Raw genomic sequence first — 24810 nt, 5'->3', positions numbered from 1 at the left:
CCCGGGAAGCCTGCATACACATGTAAGAATTTCAGATTGGTATCGCAGACCATCTGGCAATTCAATGAGTGAAACCCTTTCCTGTTAATATAGAGGATTGTCTCCTCATGTGGGGCCACGATACGCACATGTGTGCAATCAATTGCCCCCATGACATTGGGAATACCCCCCAGTCGATAGAAGCCTTGTTTAAGACGGTTCCATTCCTGGGGGGTACGGGGGAAATGAATGTATCGTTGTGTCTGGTTATCTAGAGCAGTCAGAACCTCCCCTAGAATCCTGGAGAAGGTAGACTGCGCTAGGCCAGACACAAGCCCCTCTGTTGACTGGTATGAGCCGGTTGCCAGGAAGTGTACAACACACAACAGCTTCTGCATACCAGTCAGAGTTCGGTTCCTATACGCTTGAGGGTCAATATCATCCTTCAAGACCTCATATAGGTTAATGAGGCTTGCAGAAGTCAAGCGATACTTTTCCCTGACCTCCACTTCTGTCATCCCAAACAGGGTGACCCTAACCCTGTGTACCCTTGGTGCTCTTCCCCTCTGCTGATGCCTTCATCTTATAGGCCCTGCTGGCCTATGGGCAGCTGTAGCAACAGCAGCATGGGGAGCACCAGGAACAGGGACAACAGCAGGAGGAGCAGGGAGGGCAGCAGCAGCAGCTGGAGCAGGGACAGCTACAGCACCATGACCAGGGACCTCAGCAGCAGGGATACCATCCAAAACAGGGGCTTGTAGGGGTTCCAGCATCCCTTGTGCCCCACGACACTGTCTCACTCTAAATGCAATATACTGCAAGGGAAACATGGTGGCTAATGAGGGTGTGCATTTACAGGTGTTTTAAGGCTGCAGGTGAGAGGTTGTGCTGTTTGTGATTGGTTTGACACACTTGCAGGGGCAGGAATAATAAATGCTTTTAAGAGGTTAACTATTTGTGATCAAGCTGCTGCTATGTATATTGTTAAGCATGCATTTGTTAGGCCTTCAGAGAGTTACGTTGGTTTCTAAGTCAGTGCAAGGGTTCCTGCGCCTTCAATTTGTGGCGAGCTGACAATGGAGTAGATTTTGTGAAATCTGCGCGCGTAAGTCCTTACGCCGTATATTGGATAGCAAATTGCGCGTGTTTTGTATGTCAGTCTATGGGCCAAAAAACTACGGGCGACGCCAGAAATCTACGCGCGTAACTTCTAGCTTACGCCGTATATAGGATACCAAACCCGCGCAAATATTGGCGTCACCAACTTTTGCGGGCGACGATTTTTATCGGATCGACCCCCATGTTCCTCCCTGCACACCCTACAGCATGTGCAACTCATAAGTGTCCAGGAAAACATGGCTGAGGTGGCAACCCTAACTACTATATTGTTTATTTGGGTTATTTCACACTGCATGCTATTACTCCTTTTCCATTATATTTCCAGTTATGTGCCCTGTTTATACAATAAACAAGCTAATGAAAATATATTTTAATCTTTTAAAAACAAACAATAACACTTGCAATTAATTATAAATAAGCAGTAGAGTTTTTTCTAACAAATTTAAAAAAGTCCTTCAATTTGCCAGGCCCCTGTATCATGTGGCAGCCATCAGCCAATCACAGACTAGTATACATATACACTGTCAACTCTTGCACATGCTCAGTAGCAGCTGGTGCCTCAGAAACATTGCATATAAAAAGACTATGTGCAAACTGATAATGTAAGTAAATTGGAAAGTCTTCTAAAACTGCATGCTCGGCATTAATCATGAAAGTTAATTTTGACTTTAGTGTCCCTTTCATGTTGGTGCCAACATTACACCTGTATATATATTTAAAGAGAATGTAAACTTTGATAAATGTGTGCCCAGTTTTCGAAAATCCTATTAAAAACAGGGGTACTTTCATTCATCAAAGTTTACATTTCAGCAGTTTGGTTAAAATAAGCAAACATTGCCGGAGGCCACGCCGTTATTGGAGGAAGCCGAATTCTTCTGTCATGGTTAACCAATTCCTGGTATCTGTTCAAAGTTATATAGTGTCTTAAATTAGAATCACAATTGCTGATTATAACATAGTCACAATTACTATTCAGTTAATGTATGTCTCTTTAAGAACTGCCTAAAGACTTTTCATACAAATGTTGCTCGATATGGAAATATATGGACTTATAACAACAAAGTAACTGATTTGAGAAGCGGATACACACTTTGTTACAACTGAAACAATGTGTTTCCACAAATGAGCATTTTAATCTTACCTGGGTAATACACTAGCATTGTAAGTATATCCTTAACATACAGTTAGAGAGTACAGGTGTATATATCGATATAGTGAATCATAGATGTTATGCGCATAAGATATAACAGAGCTGAAGGAGAAGCTAGCTTACCGAGGCTTGCGGCTTCAATGGTCCCTGCGGAGCGGTGCCGAAGGCGGATGTAACGTCACAGCCCTCCGGTGATCTCTGAGATTAAAATTGGAGACGGACAGCAGAGGAATTCACCACTTAGGAACAATACGATTACTTTGATGGAAAGTAGTCAGACACAGAAGACAATTGCAGAAGCGGTAGAAAATAACTACAATAAGTTGAACCTCAATTTGGTATGTGTACTTAAGAGCTTGAGTAACAAACTGAAGGTTTGAAAATAATACCAAGCACTAACAGAAGTCAGAATGAGGCTTATAAAGGACAATAATGGGAGGAGTGGAGAGGTGATAGATTACCTGTTAAAGGTATATACCCAATCCATGAACGGATTACTACAGGATTGTTACATCTTCATTTCTGACCTATCAAGAGACGCGCGGCAGGCATGGGAATCGCTGGTCCGGCTGTCAAGAAGAAAAGATAAGTATTTTAACCAAACTGCTGAAATTTAAACTTTAATGAATGAAAGTGCCCCTGTTTTTAATAGAATTTTTAAAAAACGGGCACACATTCGTCAAAGTTTACATTCACTTTAACCCCCAATATCATGCAATACTAATCAAAGGATGTTAAATTGACATGATATATAGCATTACATACTGGTTTTCTTACCCCTATGGAACATCATATACAGGAATTTAGAATAGAGTAGGTTTGGGGGTAGCAGAGTTATGAATATAGTACCAGCTGTCACTTATATTATCTATACACAATGTTAGACTAAATTCTTAAATTTTAAAATTTTTGAAAGCAATACCTGTTGTAGACTACTCACTAGAGGTACAAACAACAACTAGATAAACTAGTTGTAACTGAGAGTACAACACAGTTTAAAGAGAAAGTAGTTCCACAAGTGTGTGGTAAGGGTTAAAGGGACAGTACACTGTAAAATTGTTTTTCCATAAATGTATTTTAAATGACTTGTTATACCAACTGCAGAGTATAAAATATTTGAGAAATTGCATTTTCAGGTTTATTTGTGTATCTGAAGTAGCTGGTTTTGTGCTTTGAAACCACAGCCTATTACAATGGGTTGAGCTTCAGGTAATATCAGATCTCATTATGTTATCACTTTCATGTACACAGACTTGCTTCCTTATCTTATATTTGTCTGAAACACCAAAGTTCAATACATAGAGAGAACAATGGAAAATTATCATTTTATTACTTAACTATCATGCCCCCACTGAGGGTGTAATCTCTTCTGCTGGCTGTGTTTACTTAGACTTGTCAATAGCATATACGCCAGTATCAAAACTTTCAGTATAGGTTGGGAAACAACAAGCTAAATCAGCTATTTCAAATGCTGAAATATGAGTAAAGGAGCTACTTGCAACCAATTTAATACACTCTAAAGGTAAAAAGGATCATTGGGAATAATTTAAAGGGGAGAAAGTTTTTGGGTGAACTGTCCCTTTAACTCTACAAAGACAAAAACTGTCTAAATATTAAAAACGTTCCTTATCACTCATACATTAAACTTTATTATTGTCAACTAGGAACATACACACATACAGTAGCAAAGGCTGTTAGTTAAAAACACTTGAACTCAGTGGATTGCATAATAGCAATTGAATATAAATATGTAATATTGAACAGTCCTCAGTCCGTTTGAAAATTAAGGTTAACTAAGCCCTTACAATCTGAGGGCTGTATTTATAATTATTCTGATAACATTAAGGACTAGAGGCTGTTAATTATACCACTATATTAACTAATTTTCCACAAGCGTAAGCAAAATTAAAAGGACGAGCAGGAGTGACAAAGCTGTCCCTGTCGGACCCCTGACGCGCGTTTCACGAACGCTTCCTCAGAGGGGGTGCGGGCCGCTGCTACTCAGCATCTTTTGTTGCAACTAGTGGCCCACCTCTAACACACGGTTGGATGAATGATTGGGTGTTGTCTACACAGGATTGACTAGTCAAGCTGTCAATCATTGCGTCACGGTCCTAAGCGCAGAGTACTCATTATCAAGTAAGGGGTGTGTTTTTGACAGTTGCATTAACATCGATGTAAAACCAATCCTAAACCTGCGTGTCATAATGTTTATGGGTGTGTTATATTAGACGAGTATGATTGGAGGATTATGTAAATAAAGATCCAAGTATACACGAGAGTTTATGCGATGTAGATGAACTGATATAACACAGTAAACACTTTAATCTCTTGAACCTTACAGATATATTTAGATGTTAGAAGAGGCAGGATGGATAAAAATAAAATTAAAATAAAAAAGCGAGAAAATGATTACAGTTTAATCTTTTTAGACAATCTGACTCAATATCCCTATACATGAATGTATAAGCATGAGTCATAAACGATCAAAAAACTACATTAGTTGTTATTAATGATAGTTCAATCATGAACTATTTAACAATAAAGATCAACATTATGGTATTTCTTGTACGTTAGAACATTAGGATGAATTTATATTGTAATTATAGGATTATACTTAACATATGCTGTATATATTCCTACTACAAATTTCATACTAATAAGGAATAGAATTATTGAATGAGACATTTTGAAAATGAAATATTTTTTATTACTTTATTGTGAAAATGATATCCCTATTAATTAATGGGTAGTCAAATTTATTAAAGCAGTATATATGGAACCCTAAAACTAAAACTGCAGACATAAGTCATCCAACACAAACTATATATTTATTTATATAATTCATGGACATTTACAGTGTTATAGAGGAACAAGTAAAAAGTGATGAACAAGAGTGGGGATCTAAGTGTGGTGACTAAAATGTTAACAGCTACTTTGTATCTAAGCAGCTGTTACTAGTAATAATGAGTTAAGTGAAAAAAGAGAATATATAATATTTTCTCAATTATTTTTAAACTTAGGACAAGTTTGATTTTTAAAGTGTATACTCATAATAATAATAAAGTGCTGCATAACTGAAGTGATATAATGTTTAAAACAATAAAATGAAAAATAAAAGAATATACATTTTTTTGAACATTCCTATTAAGTGACAAACTATATACATGTGTTTAAGCATGTATGCTCAGTTATTTATGATAAGGTGCAGATAATTTAGGTTTAAGTGCTAGATTTTAGGATCAAGTTAGATCAATCTTGCTGCCATCAAAGCAGCCACCAGTGCAAAACAAATAGTAATAGTGTAAATATGAAGAATTCAAAGTGTTGGGTAACTTAGTTTGGAGAAACTCACAGATTACATTTTAATAATAAAATTATTTTTCTTAATACATGGTGACATAATACTTATGGTCTGTGATATTATTTTGTTTTAGTTTTTGATAATGTACTTGTGACCACAGAGAAAAAAGCTAAATAAATTGTTTAGACATGACTGTTTATGATTACTGTATAAAATAATAAATGTCAGATTTTTAATTGTACTATAAAAATACAAAATAATTGTTGTAATCATTCATCCCGTTTGGTTTAACTGCATTTAATGAGTAAATCCACCTGCATTCCATTTTTAGCAATACTTTTTCAATATTGCCACCCCTGATGCCAAGGGATGCTTTTTGAATTACTGTAAATTTCAAATCCTTAGTAGAACTTTTGTGCTGAAGTAAAAAGTGTTTGGCAACAGAGGTTATTTTTTTTGCCATTATTCAAATCTCTTTGTGCAGTTTTTATATTATAGCAGTGTTCCAGAATACGTGTTTTTACCTCTCTGGTTGTCATGCGAACATAGAACATTTGGCATGAACAATGGAGTGCATAAACTACTCCTATTGTTGTGCATGAGAAATGGAAAGGTATTCTGTATACTCTACCCGTTTTATCAGTTAAAGTTTTAATTTTCCACACATATTTACACGCTGAACAAGTGCCACAGGGGTACATGCCCGGATCACTATCTTTTTTCCTTGTAGATCTAACAAAATGACTAGATACCAGCTTATCTCTTAAGTTATTGGGTCTTTTGTATCCCAAGGATACTTTATCTCCAATAAGGGGTTTTAAGGTTTCATCATTTTGTAATATTTTCCAGTGGTCATTTATGATTTTAGTTACATGTGTCATCTGGGGACTATATGTAGTTATTAGTCTAGGGCAGGATTCTGCTTTTGCTTTGTCTTTGGGGACTAATAATTCATCTCTACATATTCTCAGTTCCTTGTATTTAGCTCTTTTCACAGATTTTTTGCTATACCCTTGTGAGATTAACCTTTGTGATAGAGCAATGCTTTCTGTCATGTAGATCTCAGTATTTGTACAGTTACGACGGAGTCTCAAGAACTCCCCATACGTTATCGCTTTTAGGGTGCTAGGTGAGTGGGCACTAGAATGATGTAGGAGAGTGTTGGTTGCTGTCTCCTTCCTGTAGATCGTGGTGTTGATAAGACCCTCGCTGTTTCTAAATATCTTCAAGTCCAAAAAGCATATTTCCTGTTGACTGGCTGAATAAGTGAGTTTTATATTCAGTTTGTTCTCATTTAATTTTTGCATGAATGATTGCAATTCATCTGATGTTCCTTCCCAGATAAATAAGACATCATCTATGAATCTTAACCACATTGGTATGTGTTCAGTATATGATTGTAATTGATCAGAGAATACCCAAAAGCGTTCCCAATAACCAAGAAATAAGTTCGCATAAGTCGGCGCACAGGCAGTACCCATCGCGGTACCCTGTGTTTGTAGGTAGTATCTGTCATTGAATGTGAAAAAATTTGTGTCAGAATGAACAGTTGGATTATAAAATCATTGTGTGCTGCATTGTCTAGATTATTAGAGGCTAAGAAATATTTGATGGCTTCAATTCCATCACTATGCCTGATGTTGGTATACAAGGACTCTACGTCCGCTGTGACTAACCACATCTCATCAGTTAGTTGAATATTTTTTACCATTTCTAGTACTTCCATGGTGTCACGTACATAGGATGGTAATGTTTTTAGATATTCTCTCAGCCTTAAATCTATAAACTTGCTAGCATTCTCTGTTAAGTTATCATTTCCTGACATGATAGGTCTGCCTGGGGGTATTACAGGATTTTTATGTACTTTCGGTAGAAAGTATAGTGTGGCAATCTTTGGGTTCTCCTTTGTTAAATACTTCTTTTCTGAATTGGAGAGTATATTTTTCTCCCATGCATCTTTAATCATTTTATTGTATTTTATGAGGTAGGAACTTTGGGGATTGAATATCAACTGTTTATAGCAAGAATTATTAGACAGTTGTTTAGTGGCTTCGGCTATATACATCTGTCGTGGCCACAAGACCACATTCCCACCCTTATCCGATGGTTTGATTAAAATATCTTGCCATAATTCAATTTCCCTTAAGGTCTGTGATTCTGCACTACTTAGATTATTCTTGACATTGTATATGGGTATTTGCTCTATCTTTTGGCAAACCATTTTGCAAAATACCTGTATCTCTGGTGATAAAGATAAAGATGGAACATATGTGGATTTAGGTTTTATATTTGATTTCCATACTTGTGGAATTGGTGTCAAATTATAATTTTGAGTGTCTGTACCACCTTCTGATAGTTCACATAGAATATCAGCTGTAATGTATGTCCTTAATCACCTCAAATTTATTTAAAGATTTAACTGGACAAAAAGACAGTCCTTTGGACAGTACTGATTTATGTGTTGTACTAAGTACGTGGTCAGACAAATTAATTATTCTCATTTGTTCATCCTTATCTTGCTGAAGGGAGTAGCAGTGGCCCGCACCCCCTCTGAGGAAGCGTTCGTGAAACACGCGTCAGGGGTCCGACAGGGGCAGCTTTGTCTCTTCTGCTCGTCCTTTTAATTTTGCTTACGCTTGTGGAAAATTAGTTAATATAGTGGTATAATTAACAGCCTCTAGTCCTTAATGTTATCAGAATAATTATAAATATAGCCCTCGGATTGTAAGGGCTTAGTTAACCTTAATTTACAAACGGACTGAGGACTGTTCAATATTACATATTTATATTTGATTGCTATTATGCAATCCACTGAGTTCAAGTGTTTTTAACTAACAGCCTTTGCTACTGTATGTGTGTATGTTCCTAGTTGACAATAATAAAGTTTAATGTATGAGTGATAAGTAACGTTTTTAATATTTAGACAGTTTTTGTCTTTGTAGAGTTAACCCTTACCACACACTTGTGGAACTACTTTTTCTTTAAACTGTGTTGTACTCTCAGTTACAACTAGTTTATCTAGTTATCATATACAGGAAGATCAAAGGTATGTATATAGGGCCAAATTACAAGTGGTGCACTAATTTATTTCTGCTTGAGCGTTAAAATTTTAGCGCAGTTGAGTTTGACCATGTATTAAAAGTTGAAAGTAAAAAGTTAGCATGCAAGTAAAAGACTCAGGCATGCTAATTTAAGGAATGCTAAATCCCTCTCACCATAGACTTTTTATGGGATGCGCTACAAAAAGCGTTTTCGCTCAAGTGCTAACCCGACACTGCACTAGACCAACTGTGCCCAAAGGTATTAGGAATACTTAACATTCCGGTTCCGGTGGGAGGAGCCAAGCACCGCTCGTGGCAAGTGAGCGTGTATGCTGAGGGCTCGTATCTAACTTCTCCCTGCCATATGCCCGTTGTTGGAGTGGGACTGCTTCCTAGGGCAACCGAACCTAGCCAGAGGTGCTTGTGGCGGAATCGTGGAACAAGCAAAGAGGCTCAGTTGCAAGAGCCTGAATGCGGAAACATGAGTGAGGCGCAAGAGTTGACTTCTTAAGACTGCCCAATTTGACCCGCAGTACAGAGAGGGGCGACGGCCCCAGAGTCCGAGAGGTGCAGAGGAGGTCGTATGAGATCGGAGTTGTGCAGTGTGGGGCGGCGACCACAGAGGCCGAGAGCTGCGGAGGAGGTTGTGTGAGACCAGAATAACTCAAAGAGGTCAGGAGACCGGCCGAGACGGAGGTGAATCCCTGAGTCAAAGGCACTAGTTTGCCGCAGGAGCCGCAAGCCGCAAACCGCACGGAGGTCCGGCGATAGCTACAGTACAGCAGGTTGGCTAGCAGGTGGTTGATTGCCACACTTCAGGTGGAGGCCCTAGTTTGCCACAGGAGCCGCAAGGAGCAAGCCGCAAGCTGCACGAAGATTGGGGCGGTACTCACCGCACAGCAGGTTGTTTAATGGGTGGTAGAGTGCCACGCTTCAGGTGGAGGACGAGTGCTAGCACAGCAGAGCACAGCAGTCAAAGGTACCTTGCAGAATATAACACAAAAAAATCCGGGTACATAAGGAAAACAAGGTGGCATCTAGGAAAATCTAAAGGAACTGAGCAAGTATCCTAGAACTGATTAAGATGTTTTAACCCAATTGTTGCCCGTGTTTTTATCTTTTGTTCCTCCTCCTCTAACCAAAGTGTTGTTAACCATATAGTGGAGTTATATTCTGCTCTATACAAAACAACGACTTATAAAGGTACTTTCTACACCTTAAAAAAAAGAGCATAACCAGAAAAATCTGAGGAACTTTTTTCAAGAACTTTTGTTAAGTACTAATGTAAGCATATTAACCTGTGTATTGCTGATTTAAATCCCTAGAGGACACAATAAGAGCGCTGATAACGCGCATGGTTTGAGACAGGGCTTTGGTTGTCTATACAGAACAAGCAAGGAAATCTGCCTTGCTCTATAGTACTAATCGCTTGAATGTTTTTTTCTTTGAATTCTATACTATAAAAAGTTATTTACATTCGCCATGCCAGAAGAGGCCTGAAGGGGTCTGAAGGGCCTGTACATTATAATATATAAAACAGAGTAAAAAATATATAGATCCTAGAAGGGTTTTGCTTTGAAATTTCCATAGTTTAGCAAGTAAAATATTACGCCTTCTAAGAGCTGTATCTCTCTTAACCTTGCTTATTTATAATCAGTGGTTTAGCAAGGTAATTTTGGCTAAAGTTTTTGGCTTAAACTATATCCAGCCACACTCTATCTTTTATGTCAAAAGACATAAGCCCATATAGTTTTGTTTAAGGACAGTCCGGGGAAAGGGGGGGCCTACTTTAATCTCAATTTTTGTTGATGCACGGAACATTGTTTTTGACTAATGTAAGTTTAATTCACGAGTTTATTAAGAAAATACACGGTTTATAATAGCCAGATATCTAATTTTCACACACATATAGATCACCTCTGGTAGTCTTGTCTAGTTTCATTTTATGTAAGTTTAATTCACGAGTTTATTAAGAAAATACACGGTTTATAATAGCCACATATCTAATTTTCACACACATACTGATCACCTCTGGTAGTCCTGTCTAGCTTAATTTTTACACGTCTGGGTGTGTACCCTTACCCAGTACCAAATAGTGCACAATACTATTTTACTTTCACCTACACCCAATAGGGGGAACAGAAAAGAACTATAAGTATATAAGTTTCACGGTTCACAGTACATGGATAAATACATCACGCACAATAAACACCCCCCCCCCCGGCCATGCCCGCCAAACAAAAAGATAAAAGAGTGAGAACATCTGAAACACATTTAGATAGTGCCTTAGAATTTACAACACATATAAATGACACTCAGCCTCTGGTAGCTCAAATGTCCGAATTTTTTTTTGCCACAATTCGAATTGCTTAAAAGCCAAATGGCAAGTATAATGGTAGAATTAAAACAATTCTCTAGCCGTCTCACTGAAGTGGAGGATAAAGTGTCCAGTAATGAAGACATATTATATAAACAAGAAAAAAGCATAGCAGATAATAGCAAAATATTGACTATATTACAAGACAAAATACATGAATTAGAAGATCGTTCAAGACGAAATAATTTAAAAATTATTGGCCTTCCAGAGAAGGAGGATTATTTGGATTTAATAACCTTTGCTAGCTCCACACTGCCACTGGCTTTAGGTATTTCTATTGATGAAGCCCCCATTATAGTTGAAAGGGCACATCGATTAGGTATAAATAGAAATAACACGAGAGAAAATCGCAACAGACCTGTTTTGATAAAGTATCTGATAAGAACAATATTCTAAGAGCTTATAGGAAACTAGGGAATCTATATTTGGGCCAAGTTAAAATACTGATATTCCAAGACTATTCTAGTGAAACCTCAATGAAAAGAAAAGAGCTTGCCCCATATTGTACTAGACTAATCAATGTAGGGCTCAAGGCCAGATTAATGTACCCCGCTAGAATAACCCTGGAGGAACCAGGAGGAAACATTATCATAAATAATATAATAGAAGCTAGAGAATTCTGTAAAAATCGACAAATAGCCAGAATATAATAAAGGGTAATTGGGTAACTTATCCTAGACCTGTTAGGCAAATGTTTCCGAGTTCGAAATGTTTTTAATTCTTATGGAGTTTTTCTTTTTACTGTTTTTTTTCTCCTTTCTCTCTCGTCTCTCTCCTTTATTTTCTATTACCCCCCTCCTCCTCCAAACATATATATATTTTAATATGTGTACTAGAGGGGTTCCGAGATAATACACTTAGACAAAAAGATGAGGACGATTAAGCTCGCTTCATGGAATGTAGGCGGGATTTCGTCACCTAAAAAGAGGAAGTTAGTGATTAAGCATCTTGCCAAACTGAAGCCTGATATAGCGCTAGTACAGGAAACACATCTTAAAAATATTGAAGCTCAGAAACTTAAATGCAAATGGATTGGGCAAGTTATAGCATCAGATTGTGCCGGGAGGAAAAGAGGGGTTGCTTTTCTAATTAGCAAGGATTTGGAATACAGAATCCATGACATACAATTAGATGTTAATAATAGATGGATTATTCTCAACATAGAAATTTTTAATGTAAAATATGTACTGTGCAATGTCTATGGCCCTAACACCTCAGACCAATTGTTTTGGAACGACATGATTGCAAGATTAATTCTGCATGAATCATCTAATATAATACTTGCGGGCGACTTCAATCTAACCCCAATACCTTTATTGGACAGATTCCCCCACAGGCAGAGGGGCAGATCAGCACAGAATTCTAGATTGTTTTTCCAAATTTGTAAGGAATTAAAATTACATGATATATGGCGTATCCATCATCCTGATGGCAAGAGCTTCACTTGTGAGTCACGTGTATATAGATCCTTTTCCCGCATTGATTTCTTTTTAATTTCCAATGCTCTTTTAAGAGATGATGTGAGTGCAGAAATTGGTGAAATCACTCTATCGGATCATGCTATATTAACTCTATCAGTAGGAATTAGAGGACTTCAGGGAAGTAACGGAAACAATTTTTTATTTTCCGAAGTACATGATAAATGATAGAGCATTTCAAATGTGGATAAAGAGTAAATGGCGTGAATATTGTATAAACAATCAAGAGTATGCAAATAAATATGAGGTGTTCTGGGAGGCAGCAAAGGCCTTCTTAAGGGGGGAGATCAAATTATACATGGTTAACATGAAAAAAAAGATTAGGGGCCGGGGAAAACCAATTGACAAAAACGGTTTCGAGGGCATATCAAAATTATATAAACAATCAATTAAAAAAGTACTGGGACAAGTACCATAGTGCATGTCAAGAAAGCGACTGATATCAGTAAGGTCTTTCTAGACTATTACAAGAACATATATGCTGCTAAAGCTATAGATACAGAAGCGAGTAAGATGTTTTGGGATAAGATTAATTGCCCACGGATTACCTCAGAACAAGTTAAGTTAATAAACGCCCCCATATCGTTAGCCGAAGTTATAAAAGCAATTGAAGAATCTAAACTTGGGAAAGCGCCTGGGCCTGATCAAATTCCGACGGAGTTCTACAGATTGTTGAAGACAGATATAGCTCCCATATTGACTTGTCTATTTAATTAATATTTCATCGATGGGAAAACAATGTCTCGATTCTTCTCCGCGTCGACCATAACCCTTATTCCAAAAAAAGACAAAATTCTATCAGACCCCGGGTCATACAGACCTATCTCTCTGTTGAATACAGATTATAAATTATTAACTGCAATAATCGCAAAACGTCTGAAGGAAATACTACATAAAATTATCCATCAAGATCAGGCTGGTTTTATGTGTGATAGATCACCAACAAAAAATATTCGCAAAACATATATGTTAATAGAATATTTTTGGAACAAATTGCATATGGAAAAAACAACGCATCATGACGATCTTGCTATGGTTGTGGTCGACGCGGAGAAGGCATTCGATTCTATAATATGGGAACATTTGTATATCTCCCTCGAAAAGTTTGGTTTCTCAGGCAATTTGATTGAATTTATTAAAACTATATATAACTACCCCATTTCTTCGATACTGGTCAACAATACTCAATCACCGTTTTTCAAATTAGAGAAGGGAACACGTCAGGGGTGCCCTTTATCACCCCTTCTATTCAATGTGGCCATTGAACCACTAGACAAGAACTAGATGGAATAAAGATAGGATCCCAGAAGTTCGTGCTGGCCTTATATGCCGACGATCTACTTCTTTATTTTCAACAAACACATAGAAATATTCCAATTGCGTTCAAGGCACTTGAGTTATTTAGCAGTATTTCTGGTTACAAAGTCAACGCGCTCAAATCAGAGATTTTATGGATACATAAAAATATGGATAGCGCGACACAATATAATCTAAGAGAGGTTACGAGCATTAGATACTTAGGAATTATGTTATATAAAGATCCTAATTGTTGGTATCGACTTAATTTTACGCCCTTCTTCTCTCGGCTTAAAACTAAGTTGCAAAGATGGGCATTACTTCCAATTTCTCTGTCAGCTAAAGTTGCAATGATCAAATCTATCCTATTCCCTCAGATAATCTATATTATGAATAACTTACCGTTATTCATCAAGGCAAAAGATATTAAAATATTTAATCAATTATGTGCTAAATTTCTTTGGAGCAAGTCACGGCATATGATAGCTATTAAAAAACTGTCACAATTAAAGAACCATGGGGGGCTAGCTTTCCTGGACATTAAGTTATATAACATGGCCATCTTGGCACGAAATTGGGTGGATTGGCTTTTGTCCACCGAGGTACTAACTAATCTAACATTGGAAGAGAGCTTGATATATCCGTTCGTATGCAAAGCAATTTTACATTGCACTCTCGTAGAACTCCCAGACAACATAAAAAGGTTTATTAGCATGTACAACGTGGTTAAAGCATGGCAAATGTCATGTAAATATCTCAAAATTTATTTTTATATTTCCCATTATCTCCTGATCAGAGGGAACCCTGAGTTTATAGCTGGATGTGAGTATAAGGTATTTAAAGAGTGGGCGGATAAAGGACTTGATAAGTTAATACAAGTTTTTGATCAAAGGTTTAAGTTAAGAACCTTTGAGAGCATTGCTAGTGAATTTGATCTCCCCAAGAAGAGTTTTTTTGCATACCTTCAATTACGCCATAAATGTTATAAATGTTCAATGCCTAAGGCAGATTTGATGCACTGTTTCTGGTTATGCCCAAAAATAAGACAATTCTGGCAGAAGGTTAACTTCTGGCTAAATAAATTCTGCTCTGAATATTTAGTTCTGGAACCTATAAATATCTTTCTCCTAAATACAACAGTGCAGAACTATGATCTGATCAATACTATTATACTTATAGGTCGTAATTTAATTTTAAGAAACTGGAAGCAGATGAGATCACTACCTTTCAAGGTATTTCTAGAAGCAGTGAGACAACAGATTATATTTGAACAATATAATACCCCAAATCTATATAACAAATCAACCTAACGCTTCTTTAATAAATGGGAAAAAATTATACAGACATACCCGCTTCCCATACAATATATATTGACTAAGGCATTCCATAAAACAGACTACTTTGAAGGTCTGATATTAAGAGAACAATTCCCAGTATCCTGGCTCTGAAAAGTTTCGGACCATAAGACACCTCCTTTCGAGGTGGTGGAGGAGGAGGAGGTTAAATCAATTTTTCTTTTTTTTTTTTTCTTTCTCCTTTCTCTCTGTTTCCCTTTCTTTATTTCTATTTTTTTCTTGCTTTCATTTTGCTCAGGTCAATAAGAATAATATGTAGTACCTCTATCTATGTGCAACACAGTATTTTGGGTTTTGTGTTTCTTTTTGGCTGTCTACAATTCTTATTTAGTATGTGGTGCCCATAAGTTAATGGGCATGGATCTAGAGTTATTGTGTAGGCATAAGTGTTATATATCTACTTCTTCTTTTGTATACATGACTGGAAAAATGTTACCCTGCGTGGTGCACAATGTAAGCAAATGAGCTCTGTTATAGTTCTTTTGACACTGATGGAAAAATAAATAAACACGTTTAAAAAAAAAAAAAAAGGAATACTTAACATTCCTATGTTCTTTGCATAGAAGAAAATACACTTTGCTACAATGTAAATTAGTGAGTGTACAACCTGTATAACAGTGTAAATTTGCTGTCCCCTCAAAATAACTCAACACACAGACAATAATGTCTAAACCGTTGGCAACAAAATTGAGTACACCCCTAAGTGGAAATGTCCAAATTGGGCCCAATTAGCCATTTTCCCTCCCCGGTATCATGTGACTTGTTAGTGTTAAAGGTCTCAGGTGTGAATGAGGAGCAGGTGTGTTAAATTTGGTGTTATCGCTCTAACACTCTCTCATACTGGTCACTGGAAGTTCAACTTGGCACCTCATGGCAAAGAACTCTCTGAGGATCTGAAAAAAAAATTGTTGCTTTACATAAAGATGACTAGGCTATAAGAAGATTGCCAAGACCCTAAAACTGAGCTGCAGCACGGTGGGCAAGACCATACAGTGGTTTCACAGGACAGGTTCCACTCTGAACAGGCTTCGCCATGGTTGACCAAAGAAGTTAAGTGCACATGCTCAGCGTCACATCCATCTTTGGGAAATAGACGTATGAGTGCTGCCAGCATTGCTGCAGAGATTGAGGGGGTGGGAGGTCAGCCTGTCAGTGCTCAGACCATACACCACACACTGCATCAAATTGGTCTGCATCTTCTAAAGATGATGCACAAGAAAGCCTGTAAACAGTTTGCTGAAGACAAGCAGACTAAGGACATGGATTACTGGAACATGTCCCATGGTCCAATGAGACCAAGATAAACATATTTGGTTCAGATGGTGTCAAGCGTGTGTGGTGGCAACCAAGTGAGGCGTGCAAAGACAAGTGTTTCTTGACTACAGTCAAGCATAGTGGTGGGAGTGTCATGGTCTGGGCCTGCATGAGTGCTGCCGGCACTGAGGAACTACAGTTTATTGAGTGAACCATGAAAGCCAACATGTACTGTGACATACTGAAGCGGAGACTGGACCGCAGGGCAGTATTCCAACATGATAATGACCCCAAACACACTTCCAAGATGATCACTGCCTTGCTAAAGAAGCTGAGGGTAAAGGTGATGGACTAGCCAAGCATGTCTCCAGACCTAAACCCTATTGAGCATCTGTGGGGCTTCCTCAAACAGGAGGTGGGGGAGCGCAAGGTCTCTAACATCCACCAGCTCTGTGATGTCGTCATGGAGGAGTGGAAGAGGACTCCAGTGGCAACTTGTGAAGCTCTGGTGAACTCCATGCCCAAGTGGGTTAAGGCAGTGCTGGAAAATAATGGTGGCCACACAAAATATTGACACTTTGGGCCCAATTTGGGCATTTCCACTTAGGGGTGTACAGCAAATTTACACTGTTATACAGGCTGTACACTCACTACTTTACATTGTAGCAAAGTGTCATTTCTTCAGTGTTGTCACATGAAAAGATATATTAAAATATTTACAAAAATGTAAGGGGTGTACTCACTTTTGTGAAATACTATATATATATATATATATATATATATATATATATATATACAATTTTTTTTGTAAAATATGTATTTATACTTATATATACTTATACTTATATATTTATATTAATACACACACACACACATATATATATTAATAGAACACATTAAAACATTAAAAATTATATTGCAGGCTTCGAGGTATTTGACTGGGAAAGGCTCAAAAGTGTATATATAATTCTATATGTGTGTAGACATGTGTATTTATGTGTATTTATGTGTTTCTATGTATGTATATGTGCAAATACATATACATATAAACACATTGGGCCCCATGTATGAAGCAGCATGCGGACAAGCTGGCCCATATGCATCATTACACACTACGATGGTTGTATCATCAGGTAATACCCACCCCTTCATTTGCATGAACCAATCACATGAGAGAACAGGCTGAGAAACACGTTGCCTGTTATTTTTACAATTTTATTAAAGTCACTTTTTAATATTTTGAACACTTACTGCATCTTTCTTTGGGATATATATCTTTTATCCTTCTCCTGAGGAATATTTCCTTTTCTGGACCAATTGTGGGATCCTTTTGCACCTCTGGATCCATTTGGATGTCTGGCCACAAGTCTGTTGGGTGACTGAATTGACCCCTTCATGCCTCTATAGCACCACAAGAGGTGCTTTACACTTTGTGAGTATTATTCTTCTCTTTGCTTGTATTGACACCTTTGCACCAGCAATACTAGGCCATATTGGCACCTGTGTTTCCCTTCTGCCTATACAGACATCAGCTCCTGTGCAGGAAGTTGGTCTTCTGGGTGACCAAATAGATCCCAGACCGTATATCTAGCACTAACTGAGGTGCTCTACTAAACGTGAGTTTACTCATTACTTTAAGATCTATTTATTCCGGATCAAACAATATTGGGCCATGTGGCGCTTCTGTCTTTTCTCTTCATAGATTGCCGCTCCTGGATCCTGGCCTGGATCATCACAGATAGCTGCCTCCCATCTCAATAGAGACTTTCACTTTATTATCACTGTGTTTGTTTTGATTGTTTATCATTTGTATTACTCTGTATCACATTGTTACTGATTAACACTGTATAACATTGCACATTGTATGATTTATCACTTTTAAACCACATTGATACTGGTTTATACAGCATATCACTTTGATTTATCACTTTAGTATTTTTTAGATTTGCTAATATTAATCTATAATATTTAGATATATAAGTATAGAATTATTTGGTCACATCTCCTCTCTTACACTCAGGGCGCCCCCTCTCTTTCTTTTTTGGTAATTTTTTGTTGACTGGGAAAATATAACAAAACCCATTGCTTCCATTAAAATTGTCATTTGACAACAAATATATGTAAATATATTTTGAATCTATTACCTTATAGTTTAAAAACAATTTATAGATAGGGGGCAGGGAGATAGCCTTAACAGTACGGTATCCTGAGTGTATAATTTAACTTCAAGCGTGGTGTGTAGCAAAGTGTAAACCTACACCCTGGTGTACAATGGTGTAGCTTTACACTTTGCTACACACCACGGTTGCAATGTATATGTTTTTTGTATTAAAAACAATTTACTGGGTATAAAGATCTTAAGAAAAGTCTCAGTTTTTACGCCTTTTGAATATGGCTTGGTAGCAAATAACAAGCAGAATAATTCTAAAAATACTTACGTAGGTGAATTTGTACTGTTTTTAAACAATAAAAACTTAGATACTTTTTTAAGGACAGATTAACTTTCACAGCAACAAAAAATATGTTGTACACAGCAAGGTTGAACAAAGTTTTTTTTCTAATTTAAAACGATATACCTGAAATCCAATAAAAGCAGCAAAGATTTATTAAGTCCATTGGATAGAGAAACAGTCTAGATAAGATGTTACTTTTATTTGGAGTCATAAAGATCTTATCATATTCTTAGTGCCAGAAATATAACATGTGAAAAAGTCAGCTGAAAATAAAACGTATGCCTTGTATGAATAAATCACATCAATGACAGCTTAAACTTTGTATTTATAAAGTTGTATACCATAAGTTGAATGATGTCACTGATAAAGGGTTTATTAAATAAGCCAGAAACAAGAAAATGTTTTTATAAAGTTTCAAATTTAAAGACTCAACAAAAACACATGGGACGCAGTGTTTAAACTAAATTCAATTTGTAACCATGAATTTTGAATATTAAACTCATCTAGAAACATTTACAAAAATGCAGTGAGTTAGTTGAGGTATGAACCTTATTAAAATTAAAGGGATAGTAAACACCAAAAATGTTATTTTTTAAAAAGAGAGATAATCCCTTTATTTACCATAACCATTTACCATTTTGCATAACCAACACTGTTATAGAAATATACTTTTTATTTCTGTAATTACCTTGTATCTAAGCTTCTGCTGACTGCCTCCTTATCTCAGATCTTTTGACAGACTTGCATTTCAGGCAATTAGTGCTGACTCTTAAATAACTCCACTTGTATGAGCACAATGTTATTTATATGAAACACATAAACTAATGCCAAAACTTTCAAATTAATTCAGATAAGAGGCAGCCATCAAGGGCTTAGAAATTAGCAAATGACCCTACCTAGGTTTAGCTTTCAACTAAGAATACCAAGAGAACAAAGCACATTTGATAATAAAAGTAAATTAGAAAGTTGTTTAAAATGACATGCCCTGTCTGAATCATGAAAGTTTAATTTGGACTTTACTATTCCTTTAAGGTGGGTGGTAAGCTCAGCTAGATTTATTCTCCATATTATTATGTGAAGATGAATCAAACAATAAAATGAATTATTAACTTAATAAAAATGACTATTCACAGCTAAATAAACATAAAATATAAACTCAACTTTGGATTTAAACAGTACTTGATTCTGAAGTACGGATTTCACAGGATTAAGTGTTGCTTTCCAATATTCAAATATTATGACTAGATTCAACATTCAGATTGGTTTACAATTTTCATAAGGAAATATCTATTATGTCACTGGATCATTTTAAAGGGACACTAAACCCAAACTTTTTCTTGCATGATTCAGGTAGAGAACACAATTTTAAACAACATTTCAATTGACTTCTATTATCTAATTTGCTTCGTTCTTTATATATCCTTTGCTGAAGAAATAGCAATGCACATTGATGAGCCAATCACACGAGGCATCTATGTGCAGCAACCAATCAGCAGCTACTAAGCCTATCTAGATATAATTTTCAGCAAAAGATATCAAGAGAATGATGCAAAATAGATAATAAAAGTAAATCAGAAAGTTGTTTAAAATTGCATGCTCTTTCTATAGCATGAAAGAAAAAAAAAATTAGGTTTCATGTCCCTTTAAAAAGAGATGCAATCTGTCAAGTATGGGTTTATGAGAAGTTGATAACATGTAACAGTGAAAGAGCGGATACATACTAGTATGTTTATAGGCTTTGTTTTAGCTACATATTCAGTACATATTACAAGCAGGTAACAGGCACAGACAGTAAACAGGTCACTGATTAGACAAGGCAGGTAACAGATAAAGGGTCATGCTTATAATAACATGCCAGCTGAAACTATAGACAGGTAGCAGACCAGCATATAGTATAGGCAGTGACACTCAGACCAGCAGGTGGTATTGGGGTTAGGGTTGCCACCTCGGCCATGTTTTCCTGGACACTTATGAGTTACACATGCTGCAGGGTATGCAGAGGGGAACATGAATTGCACCACTGGACAGCACACAAATTGTGATCTTGGACAGCATTATTTATGTTCCTCCATGCACACCCCGCAGCATGTGTAACTCATAAGTGTCCAGGAAAAAATGGCTGAGGTGGCAACCATAATTGGGGTGTTTTAGGCAGACTCACAGACTGTCCTTGGTTCCTAGGTTGGGTGTGGACATCCTTGAAACTATCTGCCTGCAACAGTCTAGTCTGGCAAGCAGACTAAGCTAGTGAAGTGCAGATGGCTGAGTAATGCAGTCAGCTTGAAAGGATATGTGAGAAGCTGAGAGCAATCAGACTGTTTGCCAAGAAAATGCTTCTGGAAACATTAAGGACTAGTCACTAGAGCTTATTACTTCAGAGGTTCCCCAGAAATGTCTTCCTAAGGGTATACATGTATATGTTGTGTGATCTAATCAGTATGTACTGAGTGAGTAATAAATATACCTTGTTCATCACAACATCCTCCATGTGTGTGAAACACTGAATGAACATTTACAGAAACCCACCCAGTAGCTCAGGGTGACACAGTACACACACATAACCCTGGGGCAACATGGTGAAAATGTGGATTCTAACACTAAATGGCACTAATAGGGTCTATCCAACCTTTTGCCCCTGAAGCTGAAGCAGGAAGCTCCTGGGGGAACAAGTAACAAGCCAACAAGTTCAATAGGCAGATATCAGGCCAATAGGTATAATAAATAGGTAAACAAAGCTTGCAGTTACTATAGATATGTGATAGGTCAGCAGGTAACACTAGGCTGGATAGGGAAAAGGAAATAGAAAAAAATGCTACTGAATCTATCAGCGGCAACATTTAAATGAGGAGATGCCAAGATCTGAGATAGCAAAATGCCAGAGATTTGTGCTTAAAAACAATAAATAATAAAGGGAAGGTACTGTGAAACTTTGGGGTCCTGCGTCTGTCATCTTGCCTGCCTACTGAAGAGGACATAAAATCACCATTCACAGTACAAACACACTCCTTTACCATTAAGGTCTCATACATTAATTAAAGGGACAGTCTAGTCAAAACTAAACTTTCATGATTCAGATAGGGCATGCAATTTTAAACAACTTTCCAATTTACTTTTATCATCAAATTTGCTTTGTTCCCTTGGTGGTATTTTTCAAAAGCTAAACCTAGCTAGGCTCAAACTGCTTTCTAAACTGTTGAAAACCGCCTCTTAGCTCAGAGCATTTTGAAAGTTTTTCACAGTTAGACAGTGTTAGTTCATGTATGTCATAAAGATAACGTTGTGCTCACTCCCGTGAAGTTATTTAGGAGTCTCCAGTGATTGACTACACTGCGTGTCTGTCAAAAGCACTTAGATAAGGAGGCTGTCTGCAGAGGCTTAGATACAAGGTAATCACAGAGGTAAAAAGTATATTAATATAACTGTGTTGGTTATGCAAAAACGGGAAATGGGTAATAAAGGGATTATCTATCTTTTAAATTAGAAACATTTTGGTGTAGACTGTCCCTTTAAGGTCAGAAAAACCAATGGATATAGGTGCCTCAATGCTTAAATTATACTTGTGAGTCTTATGATTCTCAAACAAAACTAACAAGCTTTCATCTTTAGAATGCAGGATGATGAACAAAAAATAAATCATACAACTTGATTGTTTTTTCTTGATAAATCCATATCCAATTAGAGCCTCAAGTTTGAGAGTTAAATCATTTTTCATCTCCTTTCAAAGTTTACCAACTCTACTGGAATTAGCAAGAACAAACACTTATCCAGTAACAAGTTTCTAAAGTCTTAGCAATTTCTAAAGGAAAAGTCCTTTTGTGAATTGATTAAGACCAATTATCTATACTATAATCGCGTTTGTAACGTGTCCGTCAGTGTCGCCAGTTGCACACGCATCCTCAAAGGAATGTTGGCTGCGCACGCAGCCAATAGAATCCACCTGCATGCAGCATAACCAAATAAAGCCTTAAAAAAAACAAAAAAAAAACACACGCAACCACCCGCACAAAATAACTAAAAAACACGAAACTGCCCACAAGAAATAAAAAAAAAAATGAACTGCCCGCACAAAATATAAAATAAATAAATAAACATAACCGCCCGTACTAAGTATTAACAAATAACCCAGAAACTACCTAACCCTTACACCGCCAACTAAATAAATAGAATATTAACCCTTAAACCGCCAAACCCTACAATGTCAACTAACTAATTATACTATTAACCCCTAAACCGACAAACCCCCACATCGCAATAAACCTAATTAACCTATTAACCCCTAAACCGCCAACCCCCCACATCACAATAAACCTAATTAACCTATTAACTCCAAAACCGCCAACCCCCCACAACGCAAATAACTAATTTAATTACTTAGTCCCCTAACCTAACAGCCCATAAATTAACCCCAATTATTACCTAATTACAACTAAAATAAAAAATCCTAACATTAAATTACAAAACATTTATCTAACATTACAAAAATAAAAAAAGTCTAACATTACTGAAAAAAATAAACACAATTATCAAAAATAAAAAAATTAAACCTTATCCCTATAAAATAAAAAAGCCCCCCAAAATAAAAAAAACCCTGATCTAAACTAAACTACCAATAGCCCTTAAAAGGGCTTTTTGTAGGGCATTGCCCTAAATTAAACAGCTCTTTTACGTTTAAAAAATACTAAATCCCCCCTAACAGTAAAAACCCCCCCCACCCACCAAACCCCCCAAAATAAAAAAAATAACACTAAAAATCCTAAACTACCCATTGCCCCTAAAGGGGCATTTGTATGGGCTTTGCCCTTAAAAGGGCACTTAGCTCTTTTACTGCCCTTAAAAGGGCATTCAGTTCTTTTACAAGCCCATTAAATCCCTAATCTTAAAAATAACCCCCCCCAAAAAAATAAAATAAATCCTAACCTCCAAATAGGTACTCACCGTTCCTGAAGTCCGGTGGAGAAGGTCTTTTTCCAGGCGGCTCCATCATCTTCTATCTTCATCCGGAGCGAAGGCAGCACCGAGTGGAGGTACGGAGCTGGCTTCCCCGATGCACGAATCCTCAGCAGTGGTTCTCAGCAGCGATCCTCAATGGAGGTCTTCAGCGGCAGTGGTCCAAAGTGACATTGAGGCTTCTCTTCATGCGATTGTCCGCCGCACCCTGAAGATTAAATGCAAGGTGCCCCATATTTATTGGGGTACCTTGCATTCCTATTCGCTGAAATTTTTAAATCAGCCAATAGAATGAGAGCTACTAAAATCTTGTTGGTTAGTTTGAACAGCCAATAGGATTTCAGTAGCTTTAATCCTATTGGCTTATTTCAAAATTTCAGCCAATAGGAATGCAAGTTACCACAAATTGAATGCGGTACCTTGCATTCAATTTACAGTGTACACCGGAGATCGGATGAAGAGGATCCTCAATGCTTTTGAGAATTGCCGCCGCTGAAGACCGCCTCTGAGGACTGCCTCTGAAAACCACTGCTGAGGACAACGGCTCCGGATCCGCGCATCAGGGAAGACCGCTTTGCACCTCTGCTCAGTGGCCCCCTCATGCCCCTGCCAATAGGATGAGAGCTACTAAAATCTTGTTGGCTGGTTTGAACAGCCAATAGGATTTCAGTAGCTTTAATCCTATTGGCTGATTTCAAAATTTCAGCCAATAGGAATGCAAGTTACCCCAAATTGAATGCGGTACCTTGCATTCAATTTACAGTGCACACCGGAGAGCGGATGAAGAGAATCCTCAATGCTGTTGAGGATCGCCGCCGCTGAAGACCGATGCTTAGGACCGCCGCTGAAAACCGCTGCTGAGGACAACCACTCCGGATTTGCAGATCAGGGAAGACCGCTCCGCACTCTCAGTGGCCCCTCATGCCCCTGTTTCCACACGAGCCTTCAGGCTCACCTGAAACAGTAGTTATTAAGCAGCAGTCTTAAGACCGCTGCTTCATAACTGGTCCGCTGCCTCTGAGGCTGCGGTCTGCAAACCGCCCGATCCTATACGATC

This window comes from Bombina bombina, chromosome 3 (assembly GCF_027579735.1).
Source record: "Bombina bombina isolate aBomBom1 chromosome 3, aBomBom1.pri, whole genome shotgun sequence".
In the NCBI taxonomy this organism is placed as follows: Eukaryota; Metazoa; Chordata; class Amphibia; order Anura; family Bombinatoridae; genus Bombina; species Bombina bombina.
Note: the sequence above shows the minus strand (reverse complement) of the source record.